The 16,669-nt window shown below is 39.6% G+C and overlaps 1 non-coding gene across 1 annotated transcript; it reads right to left on the bottom strand.

The window, feature by feature from the left end:
• Positions 1-2,985: 2,985 nt before the first annotated feature.
• TRNAQ-CUG (transfer RNA glutamine (anticodon CUG)) lies at positions 2,986-3,070 on the bottom strand. Its single transcript is given in 2 exon segments — positions 2,986-3,039; positions 3,043-3,070. It is a non-coding gene; the product is annotated as a tRNA-Gln (tRNA).
• Positions 3,071-16,669: the final 13,599 nt, after the last annotated feature.

Here is a 16,669-nt window from a genome sequence, read left to right as displayed (position 1 = left end):
TAGGATTACCACGGTAAACATGGCAAGAAATCCCTCAAGATGATACTCGTGAACTAATCACTAGCATGCCTAGAATAGTCCTTGCAATGAAAAAAGCAAAGGTGATGTCAACCAAGTATTAGTTATTCATATTGTGACTATTTATAAACATTTTAACTGTAGCAATTGTTTGTTTCATAAATTAAACGATTTCTCTTGGTGTCTATTCAATTCTGTCATCTCTGTATATATATATGTATGTGTATGTAGGTGTATATGTATGTGCATGTGTGTGCGTATGTGTGTATGCGTGTGTATGTGTATGTGTGTGTGTGGTAGATCGATTTGGATGTAGGTGTCTGTATACAGGCGGGGTTTATAATCCCACTTACCCCAACACACACACCCTTCTGAAAGTATCGCCTCATCTTCGAATTTATGACACTTTTTCGTTGTTATCAGTCTATTGTATTCTCCATTATTGCTTCAGATTATCCATTCTGGGTCGATACTTATACATGTATTACCTCTTGTTTGCATCTATCATTAATCTTAGTTCGAACATGTATAACACATACACAGTGAAAGCTACTTTAAATATAATTGAATTATCCTGAATTAGTAAGAGCTCGCTAGCTCAGTAAGTAGAGCGTTGTAATTGAATCATTCAGTAATGCAAAGGTCGCAGGTTCGAGTCCTGTGCGAGCTACAAACCTTTATTTCTTTCAAACACCTATGTCGAGACCCCACCCCAAGACAGGACCGAGAACATCACAGCAACGTTCTCCTTACCCACCATTTATTTTCACTTCAAAGTATCGACATTTTCTCTGTAGCTACAACAGTCGCAAAACAAATATACAGTCAAAGTTACTGCCTTCATTGCAAACGCCTGATTAATCGCTTCCTCCTCAAATGTTGCAATATCCGTCACCAATCATAACATAAGAGAAAATGGAATTCAACATTACTAGTTAAAGAAAACGGGATTTGAAGTGGATGACTATATGATTATTAAAACTCTTGGAAGTGGTCATTTACATGTGAACAATCACGTAAAAGATAGTACTAGTAGTAGGAGGAGGAGGGGGAGAAAGAAGAGGAGGAGGAGGTTTCTGGACACGAGGACAACTGGCCTTCTTTGATATATGAATATGTGATCCAATGGTTCCCTGTTACAATAATCTAACCGTTGAGGCGTCTCCTGAGAAAGGAAAATACAAAAAATCAGGATGTACGAGGAATGTATACAGAGTATGGACCAGGGCTCATTCATTCCGATAACCTTCACGACTTTAGGGTCGATGGATCCAAGGGGCATTCTACGCTCGTCTGGTAGAGATGATGGCAGAAAACAAACAACAACCAAAGAGCGGTATTGCAGCGTGGATGAGGTGTAGACTATCATTCTCACTCTTAAGATCAGCTCCCCTATGACTAAGAAGTACCAGGTCCCCACACCCTAAATCAACACACATACAAAACATCGATTTTGAGCACAATGTAGTAGAAAGTAGGATATATGAACTATTATATTAGGCTTCATTAAAGTGAAATCATGTAAAATGTAAAGGGTAGTCGACCTTAGTCATTGGCAAGAGCGGGGTCAATGAACTTTGTGGAAGACAGATCCTGAATGCTCTCACCACACAATTCCACGAGGATAAAAGTCGTTTTCAAAATATAAGAAAAAAAACTACTAGTAGTAGTGGTCATACTCACATACCCTCGAAACTTCCCACGCCCTGGCTCTCTTTCCCTAACTGCCCCTCTCATAATACCTGTGTAATCTCAACCCCGGGCACCCCCTCCCCCTCATCCCTCTTATTCAATTTTTTTTATCTCTTTCTCCCCCACGTGTTCTCTCAGACAAGCACAAGAGAAAGCCTGTGATCTATCGTCTGAGAATTGAGTGCTGGCAAACCAGGGGATGAAAAGATTTGTAAGGAATTATAACATCACATAGGTTGTGCTCTGAGGCTGACATAGGTGGGGACTGGCGGTGTTAGCATCGTCAATTTAAGGAACCCAAGGACTAGGAATCCCACCCGAGATGGATAACAATCTATGCTGCGTTTGCACGTCTGCGCTACAAAATAGCAAACAGTGGGCATGCATCAGTAGTGGAGGAAGGTGCACGAACTGCAGAAGAGAAGGGGAATGCAGAAATTGGAGGGAGCAACAACTTAGTTCTCGACCATTGTCTTGCATTGTCTACCAAAGGCTGAGCAAGCTAAGCCGATCAGACTCAAGACATCTTCCTTGTTGTTCCAGCCCACACGTAGTTCAGAGCCGCAAGGTAGACAGTTATCGCCATCATCCAGCTGTGAGCGAACAGTGTGGAAAATAGGTACGGGATCAAACGGGTTGTGATCTTGACAGAGGGACTTAGCTTTGCTGGGGTTTGTGACCATACCTGTTCTTGTGTAGACCTCTACGGCGGCATCCAGGGTGTCTTGTAATCCTTTGCCAGTGCAGCTGACAAGAGCATCAACATCAACGTGCTGAAGACCCGTCACCATTGTCTGCGAAGTCCTCGTAATGGACTGAAGTCATGTCGCACGTTAAAGGCGCTACCATCCCTAAGGCGTGACACTGTCACTCCCCAACACACACATATAAAAGTGTGGTGAAACCTCGTACCATGACCATACCCGATGGTCCTCCGAAGGTACTTTGTACTAAAGACGTCAGAACGCCTCTCCAAGTCAGTTCATGTCTCATAGCCGTACAAAAGACAAGGAGCAGAAACAGAAACACTGGGCAAGGAGCCAGTGAGTCAGCGTGAACAGTGGAACCAGAGAAACACAATTAATAATTGGTCTGTGACGCCTGAAGCTAAACGGACAGTGTCGATGTTTTGAGATGAAGACAAATCATTAAAAGAGAGGATGACCTTCCTCTCGTGTCCCTCGCCCTCCCCTTGGCCTTATAATCTGGAAAAGGGGAGGAAAACTTTGCAAGAGGGAATGGCGAGGAAAAGACAAATGGTCAAGAAAAGAGTTATAGCTCGCACAGGACTCGAACCTGTGGCCTTTACGATTGTTCAGAGTCGGCATATGTAACGCTCTACCAACTGAGCTAGCGAGCTAACATATTGTAAGGTTAGTTGTATTATACTTACTCTAACTTGATTATGGATTGGCTGTGATATATATTATATACATATATTATATATATATGTATATATATATTTATATGTATATATATATATATATATATATATACATATGTATATGCCTGTGTATATATATATGTATATATATATATATATATACATGTGTGTGTGTGTGTGTGTGTGTGTGTGTGTGTGTGTGTGTGTGTGTGTGTGTGTGTGTGTGTGTGTGTGTGTGTGTGAGACAGAGTGTAGATTAATACTGCTGAGGGTTCTAAAATCAGATGATATTTATTAGATCATAATTACCCCAGAAAAGGTGACCTCCAACTTTAGAACTCAGCAAAGCGTAATGACGGCGAAAAAGTATAGTTCCTTGCAAGTTATGGTGATAATACTGGTGAGGCAATCGACTTCCCACCACTCTTCCCCAATGCACGAGAAAACACACATCATCGGTCAAACAAATGCGTCTATATCTATTCAGGCATGGTCGAACATAATCAATATGTCTATGCAGTCACGATTTATTTAGATTCGTTCACATACACACGCGCACGCCCTCACACACATCCCCAGTAGGTGCCCGCACACACACGCACATACAAACTAACAAACACGCTCATAATCAATACAAGCTTAGCAACTTTTGCCCTGTTATCATAACCCTCCCGGGTTTCTACTCTTCGTGTGTGTGTGTGTGTGTGTGTGTGTGTGTGTGTGTGTGTGTGTGTGTGTGTGTGTGTGTGTGTGAGTGAGTGAATATTCTGGTTGTTCGACATCTCTGTTGAATTTGGAAAGCAAGTGCGCTTCCCATACGTTAAACCCCGCTTAAGTCGGAACCAAATACTTCAAATATCGGATAAGTTGCACAATTTCGTGCCCTCGGATACACAACTGAAATATCGGATCGTTCTCTGAGATCTATGGGAAAAGTTAGGCTCTCGGATAGTTATCGGATACGTATCCGATATAGAGCATCGCATCTAGTGTTATAGTTATCCGAATAATGTTATTTCATTGTGCAGTATATAACGTTTTTTTGTTGTTGCAAATTTTGTAGACTAAAAGATGCACAAAGTAATTTTCAGATATGTTGTGTATTAAACGTGGCGGGACTAAACCTTAGACTTCCCCCTGATAACTCGGTTTGTGTGTGTGAGTGTGCGTGTGTGTTTTATATATATCTCGGCTTGGCGTTCCCCCTAATTGAAGATCCAAACACCAGTCTCAACTGTGCCAGCCCAAGAGAACAAACTCTGTGATATTATAACGCCTTATAATTGACATTTTCTTATCGCCTCCTGGTTTGCCAGTACTCAAATGATAATTCACAACTTTTCTCTCATGCCTGTCTGAGAGAACTCGTGAGGGAGAAATAGATAAAAAGCATTTGGATAAGAGGGGTGAGAGACTGAAATTACGGATACTATAAAAGCTAGAGAAAGAGAGCCAGGGCGTGAGGAGTTTCGAGAGTATGTATGACTAGTACTACTACTACTACTAGTACTAGTACTGTTTTTATTTTCTTATTTTTTGGAAACTGAATCCATCCTCATGGAATTGTGTTCTGAAAGCAGTCAAGACCTGTCACCCACAAAGTTCATTGACCCCTCCCTCTCCCACCAATGGCTGTGGTCGACTGCCCTGTTATATTTTTTCCATTTCACTTTAATGAATTCTAAGACAGAAATTAATTTATCCTACTTTCTACTACCGTCTGCTCAAAACCGGAGTTTTCTTTGTGTGTTGATTTAGCAGGTGGGGACCTGGTAACTTTTAGGCATAGAAGAGCTGATTTTACGAGTAAGAATGATAGTCTACATCTCATCCACGCCACTAAGCTGCTCTTTTTTTTTTTTTTTTTCTGCCATCACGTCTGCAAGACGAGCGTTGAATGGCTTTGCGTTTGGACCATTTGCGACCGAAATTGCGAAGGTTATCGAAGTAGTGAATGAGCCTTGATCTACATTCTGTAAACGCTCATCGTACATCGTGATTTTTTTTTTTTTTTTTTTTTTTTCATTCTCAGGAGTTAGGTCAATGTAACAAGGGGCCATTAGATAAGATATTCGTATGTCAAAGAAAGACACTTGTCCCCCTCTCCAGAAACCTCCTCCTCCTCCTCCACCTCCTCCTCTTTTTCTTACTATTATACTACCACTACTTTTACTACCATTACTACTACTACTACTACTACTACTACTACTACTACTACTATCATTTATGTGGTTGTTCACATATAAACGACCTACATCCGAGGGTTTTCATAATCATATAGTCATCCACTTCCAATTATGTTTTCTTTAGTTAGGAATGTTCAATTCAATTTTATCTTATGTCTGGGGGTGGAACCGATAAGTCAGGCGTTTGGAATGTAGGCAGAGACGTTTACTCAATATTTGTTTTGCGACGGTTGTATCTAAAGAGACAATGTCGATGATTTGAAATGAAAAATGAATGGTGGAAAAGAATGATGTCGCTGTGGTGTCCTCGGCCCTGTCTTGGAGTTGGTGGTCTCGAGATCAGTGATCGTAATGAATAAAGGATTATAGCTCGCACAGGACTCGAACCTGCAACCTTTGCGAATTCTGAAAGGGCCAAGTGCAACGCTCTGCCAACTGAGCTAGCGAGCTAACATTATTGATGGTTACTTTATTTATATTTAAAGTAGTTTACACGTGAGGTCACGTACGGAGTGAGCCGAGGGTAGAGATATCTTCCCATGTTCCCCTTTCTTTTGTTAAGGGTACTACTTAAACAGCACGCTCTCTCTTAATTCTATCTACTGAAGAGGATTGTAGTTTGCAATCGAAATATATAGATTCCCCGTTTCCAGTCTTTTCTACTCCAACAGTGGTTTCGACGTGATTGACAAATGTGTGATTACATTTTCACCTGTAATATATATATATATATATATATATATATATATATATATATATATATATATAAGTCTAAATAAAAATATTCCTCTAAAAAATGATGTGGAAGTCGGGGGCAGGTGGTATTACGGTGACACTTTGTCCTAAAAATATTCTTGAAAAAGCGCTTCGGTAAGTCGGGGTCAGGTGCTATTCTTCTTCTTCTTCTTCTTCTTCTTCGCGTTCTTCTTCTTCCTCTTCTTGTTCTTGTTCCTCTTCTTCTTCTCCTTCGTCTTCTTCTTCTTCTTCTTCGCGTTCTTCTTCTTCTTCACGTTCTTCTTCTTCCTCTTCTTCTTTGCGTTCTTCTTCGCGTTCTTCTTCCTCTTCTTCAAGTTCTTCTTCGCGTTTTTCTTCACGTTCTTCTTCGCATTCTTCTTCGCGTTCTTCTTCCTCGCGTTCTTCTTCCTCGCGTTCTTCTTCGCGTTCTTCTTCGCATTCTACTTCGTGTTCTTCGCATTCTTCTTCGCGTTCTTCTTCGTGCTGGGGATCCCGTGTTGGGGTTCCGCCCCGAGGCCGAAGGGGAAAACGAGGGATTGCTGTTTGCGCAGCCAAGCCCCCGGCGAAGCCCGCGGCTTATATATATATATATATGTATATATAATATATATATATACATATATATAAATATATATATATATGTATATATATAATATATATATATATATACATATACAGACATGACAGAATTCAATAGACACCAAGAAAAACGCATTTCTGCTCTTATTTAATGCTTAATGTTAAAATTTACCTAATATGTTATATTCACCTAGATTTATGTTTCAGATTACATACAAGATTAATCAAGCATGTCACAAACCCAAGGACCAGTAGACCTATCTGAATTTCAGCGAGGTCATATTGTGGGTCAACATGAAGGTGGACTTAACGCAAAATATCTGGAAATCTGTCAATACCCCTTTCTACTGTTAATAGAGTAATCGTACAATTCACCAAAGGGGGGCAGGAATGGCACAAAACCTCATTCACGTCGTCCCGGGCCCTCAGAATGAACCTTGCATCTCGTCAAAAGAAATGTCGAAGAGGATCCACGTTGCAAGGCCTCTGACATAGCAGCACAAGCTGATGTTAGTCCCAGAACAACTGTTAGATATCTCCATAAGCTGGGTTACTATGGCAGAGCTGCAAGATGGAAACCACTCCTTCGTCCAGCCAATATCAAGCGCAGAAAGGAATGGGGTTGTTGAGATGCTGGAGAGACCTGTGGCCTTTTGGAGCACTGTCATTTTCTCTGATGAGTCACAATTCGCATTATTTTCTGACAGTGGAAGAATGTGGGTCTGGAGACTCTGTAGTCAAGAGTTTGACCTCAAAAGACTGCAGCCAACAGTGAAACATGGGGGCATTTCAATAACGGTGTGGGGTTCAATTTGGAGTAATGGTCGATCAGAGATTGTGGAGTGCCAAGGAAACATCAATTCAGGCAAATATGTTTCTATATTAAAGTAAGGGCTCATTCCAATATTCTACAGTGGTAGAATGAGTGAAAATGTCTTTCTATTTATGGATGATGGACTTCCTTGTCAAACTGCTCAAGCAACACAAAATTGGTTGAGCCAAAATGGAATCAGGAAACTCCCATGGCCAAGTCAGTCCACGGATACGAACCCTATTGAACACCTCTGGGGCATATAAGACAGACAACTTCGCAAAATAAACAGGAAGCCATCTTCAAAGCCCGAACTCTTAGGATTACTACGGGAAACATGGCAAGAAATTCTTCTAGATGATATTCGTGAACTAATCACTAGCATGCCTAGAAGGGTCCTTGCATTGAAAAAAGCAAATGGGATGTCAACCAAGTATTAGTTATTCATATTGTGACCATTTATAAGCACTTTAACTATATCACTTGCTTATTTGATAAATTAAACGATTTCTCTTGGTTTCTATTCAATTCTGTCATGTCTGTGTATATATATGTATGTATGTTTGTGTGTGTATATGTATGTGCATCTCTGCGTGTGTGTGTGTATGTATGTGTGTGTGTGTGTGTGTGTGTGTGTGTGTAGATAGATCGATTTGGATGTAGGTGTCTGTAGACAGGCGGGGTTTATAAGCCCACTCACCCCAACACACACACCCTTCTGAAAGCATCGCCTCATCTTCGAATTTATGATACTTTTTCGTTGTCATCAGTCTATTGTATATTCCATTATTGTTTCAGATTATCCATTCTGGGTCGATACTTTTACATGTATTACCTCTTGTTTGCATCTATTATTAATCTTAGTTCGAACTTGTATAACACAGACACGGTGAAAGCTACTTTAAATATAATTAAATTATCCTCTATCATTAGGAGCTCGCTAGCTCAGTAGGTAGAGCGTTGTAATTGAATCATTCAGTAATGCAAAGGTCGCAGGTTCGAGTCCTCTGCGAGCTACAAACCTTTATTTCTTTCAAGCACCTATGTCGAGATTACCCACCTCAAGACAGGACCGAGAACATCAAAGCAACGTTCTCCTTACCCACCATTTATTTTCACTTCAAATTATCGACATTTTCTCTTTAGCTACAACAGACGCAAAACAAATATACATTAAAAGTTACTGCCTTCATTGCAAACGCCTGACTAATCGCTTCCTCCTCTAATGATGCAATATCCATCACCGATCATACCATAAGAGAAAATGGAATTCAACATTACTAGTTAAAGAAAACGGGATTGGAAGTGGATGACTATATGATTATTAAAACTCGGAAGTAGTCCTTTACATGTGAACAATCACGTAAAAGATAGTAGTAGTAATAGGAGGAAGAGGTTTCTGGACACGAGGACAACTGGCCTTCTTTGATATATGTGATCCAATGGCTCCCTGTTACAGTAATCTAACCGTTGAGGCGTCTCCTGAGAATGGAAAATACAAAAAATCAAGATGTACGAGGAGCGTATACAGAGTGTGGACCAGGGCTCATTCACTCCGATAACCTTCACGACTTTAGGCGGGATGGGTCCAAGGGCAAAGGCATTCTACGCTCGACTGCCAGAGGTGATGGCTGAAAAGAAATAACAAACAAACAGCAGTAGTGTAGCATCCATATGATGTAGACTATCGTTGTCACTCCTAAGATCAGCTCCCCTATGTGCAAGAAGTACCAGTTCCCCACTTCCTAAATCATTACACATACAAAACTCCCATTTTGAGCACTCTGTAGTAGAAAGTAGGATAAAAGAACTGTGTTAGGCTTCATTAAAGTGAAATCATGTAAAATATAAAGGATAGTCGACCTTAGTCATTGGCAAGAGCGGGGTCAATGGACTTTGTCTGTGGAAGACAGATCCTGACTGCTCTCACCACACAATTCCACGAGGACAAAAGTCGTTTTCAAAAAATAAGAAAAAAAAACCACTAGTAGTAGTAGTCATACTCACCCTCGAAACTCCTCACGCTCTGGCTCTCTTTCTCTAGCTGCCCCTCTCATAGTATCTGTGTAATTTCAGTCCCGGGATATCCCTCTGTTCCCCCTCTTATCCAAATGCTTTTTATCTCTTTCTCTTTTCCTCACGTGTTCAATCAGACAAACATGAGAGAAAAGTTGTGAGCTATCACCTGAGAATTTAGTGCTGGCAAAACAGGTGATGAACAGAACATGTTAATTGTAACGAATTATAATATCACAGAGGTTGTACTTTAGAGCTGGCACACGTGGGGACGGGTGGTGTTAGCATCGTCAATTTAAGGAACCCAAGGACTAGGAATCCCACCCGACGTGGCCAGCAAACCATGCTGCCTTTGCACGTCTACGCAGCTAAATTGTAGACAATACGCATTCGTCAAAGGTGGAAGAAGGTCCACGAACTGCAGAAAAGGAGAGGAACGCAGAAATTGGAGGGAGCAACAACTTAGTTCTCGACCTCAGTCTTGCATTGTCTACCAGAGGCTGAGGAAGCTAAGCCGATCAGACGCAAGACATCTTCCTTGTTGTTCCAGCCCACACGTAGTTCAGAGCCGCAAGGTAGACAGTTATCGCCAGCATCCAGCTGTGAGCGAACAGTGTGGAAAATAGGTACGGGATCAAAAGGGTTGTCATCTTGACAGAGGGACTTAGCTTTGCTGGGGGTTTGCGACCAACCCTATTCTTGTGTAGACCTCTACGGCGGCATGCAGGGTGTCTTGTAATCCTTTGCCAGTGCAGCTGACAAGAGCATCAACATCAACGTGCTGAAGGCCCGTCACCATTGTGAAGTCCTCGTAATGGACTGAAGTCATGTCGCAGGTTAAAGGCGCTACCATACACAAGGCGTGACACTGTCACTCCCCAACACACACATATAAAAGTGTGGTGAAACCTCGTTCTATGACCATACCCAATGGTCCTCCGAAGGTACTTTATACTAAAGACGTCAGAACGCCTCTCCAAGTCAGTTCATGTCTCATAGCCGTACAAAAAGACAAGGAGCAGAAACAAAAACACTGGGCAAGGAGCCAGTGAGTCAGCGTGAACAGTGGAACCAGAGAAACACAATTAATAATTGGTCTATGACGCCTGAAGCTAAACGGACAGTGTCGATAATTTGATATGAAGACAAATCATTGAAAGAGAGAATGACCTTCCTCTCGTGTCCCTCGCCCTCCCCTTGGCTGTATAATCTGGAAAAGGGGAGGAAAACTTTGCAAGAGGGAATGGCGAGGAAAAGGCAAATGGTCAAGAAAAGAGTTATAGCTCGCACAGGACTCGAACCTGTGGCCTTTACGATTTTTCAGAGTCAGCATATGTAACGCTCTACCAACTGAGCTAGCGAGCTGGCATAAAGAGATGTTAGTTGTATTATACTTAATCTAACTTGGTTATACATTGGCTGTGATATAGATATATATATATATATATATATTATATATATATATATATATATATATATATATATATATATACATGTGTGTGTGTATGTGTGTGTGTGTGTGTGTGTGTGTGTGAGAGAGAGAGAGAGAGAGAGAGAGAGAGAGAGAGAGAGTGTAGATTAATAAATCTGAGTGTTCTAAAAACAGATTATATTTATTAGATCATAATTAACCCAGAAAAAGTGACCTCCAACTTTAGAACTCAGCAAAGCGTAATGACGGCGAAAAAGTACAGTTCCTTGCAAGTTATGGAGATAATACTGGTGAGGCAATCGACTTCCCACCACTCTTCCCCAATGCACGAGAAAACATACATGATCGGTCAAACAAATGCGTCTATATCTATTCAGGCATGGTCGAACATGAACAATACGTCTATGCAGTCATGATTATATTTAGATTCGTTCACATACACACGCGCGCGCGCTCACACACATCCCCAGTAGGTGCCCGCATACACACGCACATACAAACTAACAAACACGCTCATAATCAATACAAGCTTAGCAACTTTTGCCCTGTTATCATAACCCTCCCGGGTTTCTACTCTTCGTGTGTGTATTTACCTAGTTGTATTTACCTAGTTGTATTTTACGGGAAGGGGAGCTATGCTCGTGAGGTCCCGTCTTCATATCTCATTTTATCTAAACTATTTTTAAATTCATGTATTGTTTTTGCACACACCACTTTCTCATCTAACTTGTTCCAACTGTCTATTGCTCTGTGAGGAAAGCTGTTCTTTTTCAAATCTCTTCTATAGTTGTCTTTTTTTATTTTCTTTCCGTGTCCTCTTGTATTTCTGTCATCCCATTTTATCAGATTCTCTCTATCAGTAATTTCTATGCCTTTCATGATTCTGTAAATAGCTATCAAATCTCCTCTCTCTCTTCTTTGCTCTAGTGTCTGTAGTTTAAGTTTTTGTAGTCTCTCTTCATATGATAGTTTTGAGAGTGTTGGTGCCAGTTTAGTAATTGCTCTTTGTATTCTTTCAAGTTTTTTTATACATTTTTTTGTACTTGGTGACCATATCGTTGCTGCATATTCCAATCTTGGTCTTATCAGGGTGATTAGGATTTTCCTCACCATTTCTTCATCCAGGTATGTAAATGCCACTTTGATTGTTCTTATTAAATTATAAGTTTCTCCAAAAATCTTATTTATATGTTTCTCAGGTGACATATTATTCATAACAATGACTCCCAGGTCCCTCTCATTTTCTACTCTTTTTATTCCTTCTTCTCCCAAATTATATGATCCTGTTATTCTGTTTTTGCTTTTTCCAAATTCCATTATACTACACTTTTTTGTATTGAACTCCATCTCCCACTTCCTACTCCATTCTTGTACTTTATTTAGATCTCTCTGTAGTGATTCACAATCCTCTTCAGTTTTCACTCTTTTCAGTAATTTTGCATCATCTGCAAAGAAGCTCATATAGCTTTCAATTCCTTCATCCATATCATTAATATATATAGCAAACATTATTGGGGCCAGAACTGTTCCCTGCGGGACACCGCTTATTACTTCATTCCATTTTGAGTGCTGATCTCTTATCACTACTCTCATTTTTCTTTCTTGCAAAAAGTCTTCCATCCAATTTAGCAATTTACCTTGTATTCCTCCTTCATATTCTAATTTCTTAAGCAACTTCTTATGTGGTACTTTGTCAAAAGCTTTTTTTAGGTCTAGAAATGCACAATCAGCCCATCCATCTCTTTCTTGTATTATATCTATTAGTCTTGAATAGAAACATATTAAATTGGTGACGCATGATCGTCCTTGTCTGAATCCAAATTGCCTTGGATTTAGTACGTTGTTTTTTTCCAAGTATTTTACCCATCTACTTTTGATAATTCTTTCACATATTTTTGCTATTGTACTTGTTAGAGAGACTGGTCTATAGTTGGTAGGTTCTTCTTTATTTCCTCCTTTATATATAGGTACTATATTTGCTTTTTTCCAATCTTCTGGAACTTTTCCTTCTTTTAAGGAACTGCTTATTATGCTATGTATTTTGTCTGCCAGTTCATTCCTACATTCTTTCAGAATCCAGTTTGCTATTTCATCTGGCCCATGCGATTTTCTGACATCAAAATTACCCAAGTGTGTCAATATTTCATTCTTCGTTACTTCTATTTCTTCCATAGGGGGGACTTTTTCCTTCCACTCAATCTCTTCAGGTTGTATATTTTCCCTTGTAAACACTGATTTAAAATGTTTGTTCATAATTTCTGCCATTTCCATTTCCTCAGTGTATTCAACTCCTCCTTGTCTTAATTTCTCCAAGTCTTGTTTGTTTTTCAGTTTATTGTTTACAAATCTGTAGAATAGTTTTGGTTGATCTTTACACTTTTCTATAACATCTTTTTCATATTTTCTTTTTTCCTCTCTGCACTTTTGTACATATTCATTTCTATAACCAGTATATATTTTCCATTTTTCAGGTCTTCTGTCTTTTTTCCATCCGGTCCAGGCTTTGTCTCTTTTGTCTTTTAACTCCCTACAACTTTTGTTGTACCAGCATTTTACATATTCTTTTTCTTGTTTTTGTCTTGGGACATACTTTTCCACTCCTTCTTTGTAAATTTTTGTCAAAATATTCCATTTCTCTTCCACTGATGTTTCTTCTTTGTATATTTCTTCCCAGTTTTCTTGTTGGAAGAATTCTCTTATTTTATCAAAGTTTGTTTTTTCATACATCATTCTTCCTTTTCTATATTGTTCATTTCTTTTCATATATTTTTCTTCATTAAGTTCCAGTTCAATCAATATGTGGTCACTTTTACCTATTGGTGTTTTATATTCAATCTTGTCCACTATTCTAGGTTCAGATGTAATTATTAAGTCTAGCCTCGATGGTTCTTCTTCATTTCTATACCTAGTGTTCTCTTGTATCCATTGTGTCATTGAATGGTCAGTAATCATCTCAAGTAGAGCATTTCCCCATGAGTCATCACCACTCTTTACTGTCATTTCTTCCCAGCAGATTTCTTTGCAATTAAAGTCGCCCATCATAACTATTCTTCCTCCGTCTTCCATTATTTTAGTTAATGCTATCTTTGTGTCCTCTAACATACTTTTATGTTCACTCTCCTCCCATGAGGCTGTTTTCGGAGGCACATAATTGATCACAAATTTTCTGCTCTTCTTATCTCGGTCTTCCACTTCTATCATAATCATCTCTACTGTATTCTTTCCATATATGACACCTTTCACGTTTATATCCTTCTTTGTCAGGAACATAACTCCACCCCCTTGTTTTTTCTCTCTGTTTCTAATCCAATAATTGTATGTATCATGTCCTACACTGTTGGGTGGTAGTGGGCCTTTTAATTTTGTTTCTACAATTCCCATTATGTCCGGTTCTTTTTCTTTCAAATAATCATTCAGTTCATTCAATCCTGTTATCAATCCATCTATATTTGTGTAAGACACTCTTAGTTTTTCTGCCACTTCCATTGTGTTCTCTGTTTCCCTTATGTTTTTCTTTAGTATGTCGAACTGCTTTATTTTCATGTTCACTACTCTCCAATAGAATCTCTCTTTCTCTGACTCCGTTCTTTCCTCGTTTTTTGCCTTAGCTTCAATTCTTTTCTGCTTTTCTGCCTCTCTTTCCTCCTTATTCATTTCTCTTTTTATCCATACCTTTTTATATTGATCATTTGTTGCTAGTTTCCCTGTCTTGGATAGAATTTTCTCTGCCGTTGTTTGTGACCTGAATTTAATCTTAATTGGTCTGGTCTTATCTGTACTATATTTTCCGAGTCTGAATTTTTCCTCAATTTCCTTTATAATTTCTGGTTCATCTTCCTGGACTAATTTTAATAAACTGCTTACCCTTTCATTTTCCTCCTTGATTCTTGCGGTTCTATCTGGGTTATGTTTCTCTTCCATTCCTAATATAATTATACATTTCTTTTTGTCAGCTAATTCTCTTACTATATTCTCCTTCTGTCTCATCACTTTAATAACTGAGTCTTCATTATGTTCTTTCAATTGCTGTTTGACTATGTCAGTGAATGAAACCTTATTCCCTTCTTGAGTTATTCTCCAATTTTTAGCTTCTGTAGCTATTTTCTCACTGTTTTCATTACTATTCTTCTTCAATTTCTCATTCTCCTCCTTTACATTTCCTAACTGTCTTTTTAGGTCCTCTACTTCTTCAGTTAAGTTTCTGTTAGCCTTCTCTAGTTGTTCCAATCTTTCAATTCTCTGGAAGATGGAGTCTACCTTACCTAACTTACGTTCCAAGTCCTCGATCACCTTATCAACTCTCTCCTCTAGTCTTATCAGTCGGGGGGGGGGGTTGTGTCCCCCCCACCCTCTTTAAATCCCTGGAACATATTCTCGTCACTTTCTACTGTATTTCTCCTCTCTATACTTCTAATCTTTACATTTTTATTTGCCATTTCGTCATCCGGTGGTCGTTTCATGTTGACCTTACGCCCGTCTGCCTGGGCCAAGTCCTCCACATCCTCATTTCCTTCCATTTCCCCAGCAATCCCTCCCCTTCTCCTCTTTTCCTACTTACCTACTGCCTCACGAGCAATTTCCCCCCCCCCCTGCAAATACAAAAAGGCACTTCTCTTTGCGTTGGTATCCACAATCTGCACTTTTCTTCAGAGCGTTCGTCAAGCCGTCCGTTCGTTGAAAGTGTGTGTGTGTGTGTGTGTGTGTGTGTGTGTGTGTGTGTGTGTGTGTGTGTGTGTGTGTGTGTGTGCGTGCGTGCATATTCAGGTTGTTCGACATCTCTGTTGAATTTGGAAAGCAAGTGCGCTTCCCATACGTTAAACCCCGCTTAACTCGGAACCAAATACTTCAAATATCGGATAAATTCCACACTTTGGTGCCCCCGGATACTCAACTGAAATATCGGATCGTTCTCTGAGATCTATGGGAAAAGTTGGGCTCTCGGATAGATATCGGATACGTATCCAATATAGAGCATCGCATCTAGTGTTATAGAGAGTTATTCGAATAATGCTATTTCTTTGAGCAGTGTATAATGTTTTTTTTTTTTTTGTAATTTTTTGTGGAATAAAAGATGCACAAAACAATATCAGACATGTTGTGTATGAAAACGTGGCGGGACTATACCTTAGACTTTCCCCCTGATAACTCGGTTTGTTTATGTAGGTGTGCGTTTGTGTTTTATATATATATATATATATATATATATATATATATATATATTATATATATATATATATATATATATATATATATCGGCTTGGCGTTCCCCCTAACTGAAGATCCTAATACCCCCAGTCCCCAACTGTGCCAGCCCAAGAGAATAACCTCTGTCATATTATAATTCCTTGTAATTGGCATTTAATGTTCGTCAACTGTTTTTTTGGCCACCACTCAATTCTCAAATGATAGTTCACAACTTTTCTCTCATGCCTGTCTGAGAGAACTCGTGAGGGAGAAATAGATAAAAAGCATTTGGATAAGAGGGGTGAGAGACGGGGTGCCCGGGACTGAAATTACAGATACTATAAGATGAGCAGCTAGAGAAAGAGAGCCAGGGCGTGAGGAGTTTCGAGAGTATGTATGACTAGTACTACTAGTACTACTACTACTTTTTTTTCTTTTTTTTTAACTACATCCATCCTCTTGGAATTGTGTGCTGGAAGCAGTCAACCTCCTCCTCCCACTCCTCCTCCTCCTCCTCCTCCTACCTCCTCCTCCTCCTCTTTTTCCTACTATTATACTACCACTACTATTACTACTACTACTACTACTATCTTTTATGTGGTTGTTCACATATAAACGACCTACATCCGAGG

The sequence above is a fragment of the Oratosquilla oratoria genome, chromosome 9 (genome assembly GCF_046742065.1).
Source record: "Oratosquilla oratoria isolate Oo_2021 chromosome 9, ASM4674206v1, whole genome shotgun sequence".
In the NCBI taxonomy this organism is placed as follows: domain Eukaryota; kingdom Metazoa; phylum Arthropoda; class Malacostraca; order Stomatopoda; family Squillidae; genus Oratosquilla; species Oratosquilla oratoria.
Note: the sequence above shows the minus strand (reverse complement) of the source record. Positions and strands in the feature narration are given on the sequence as shown.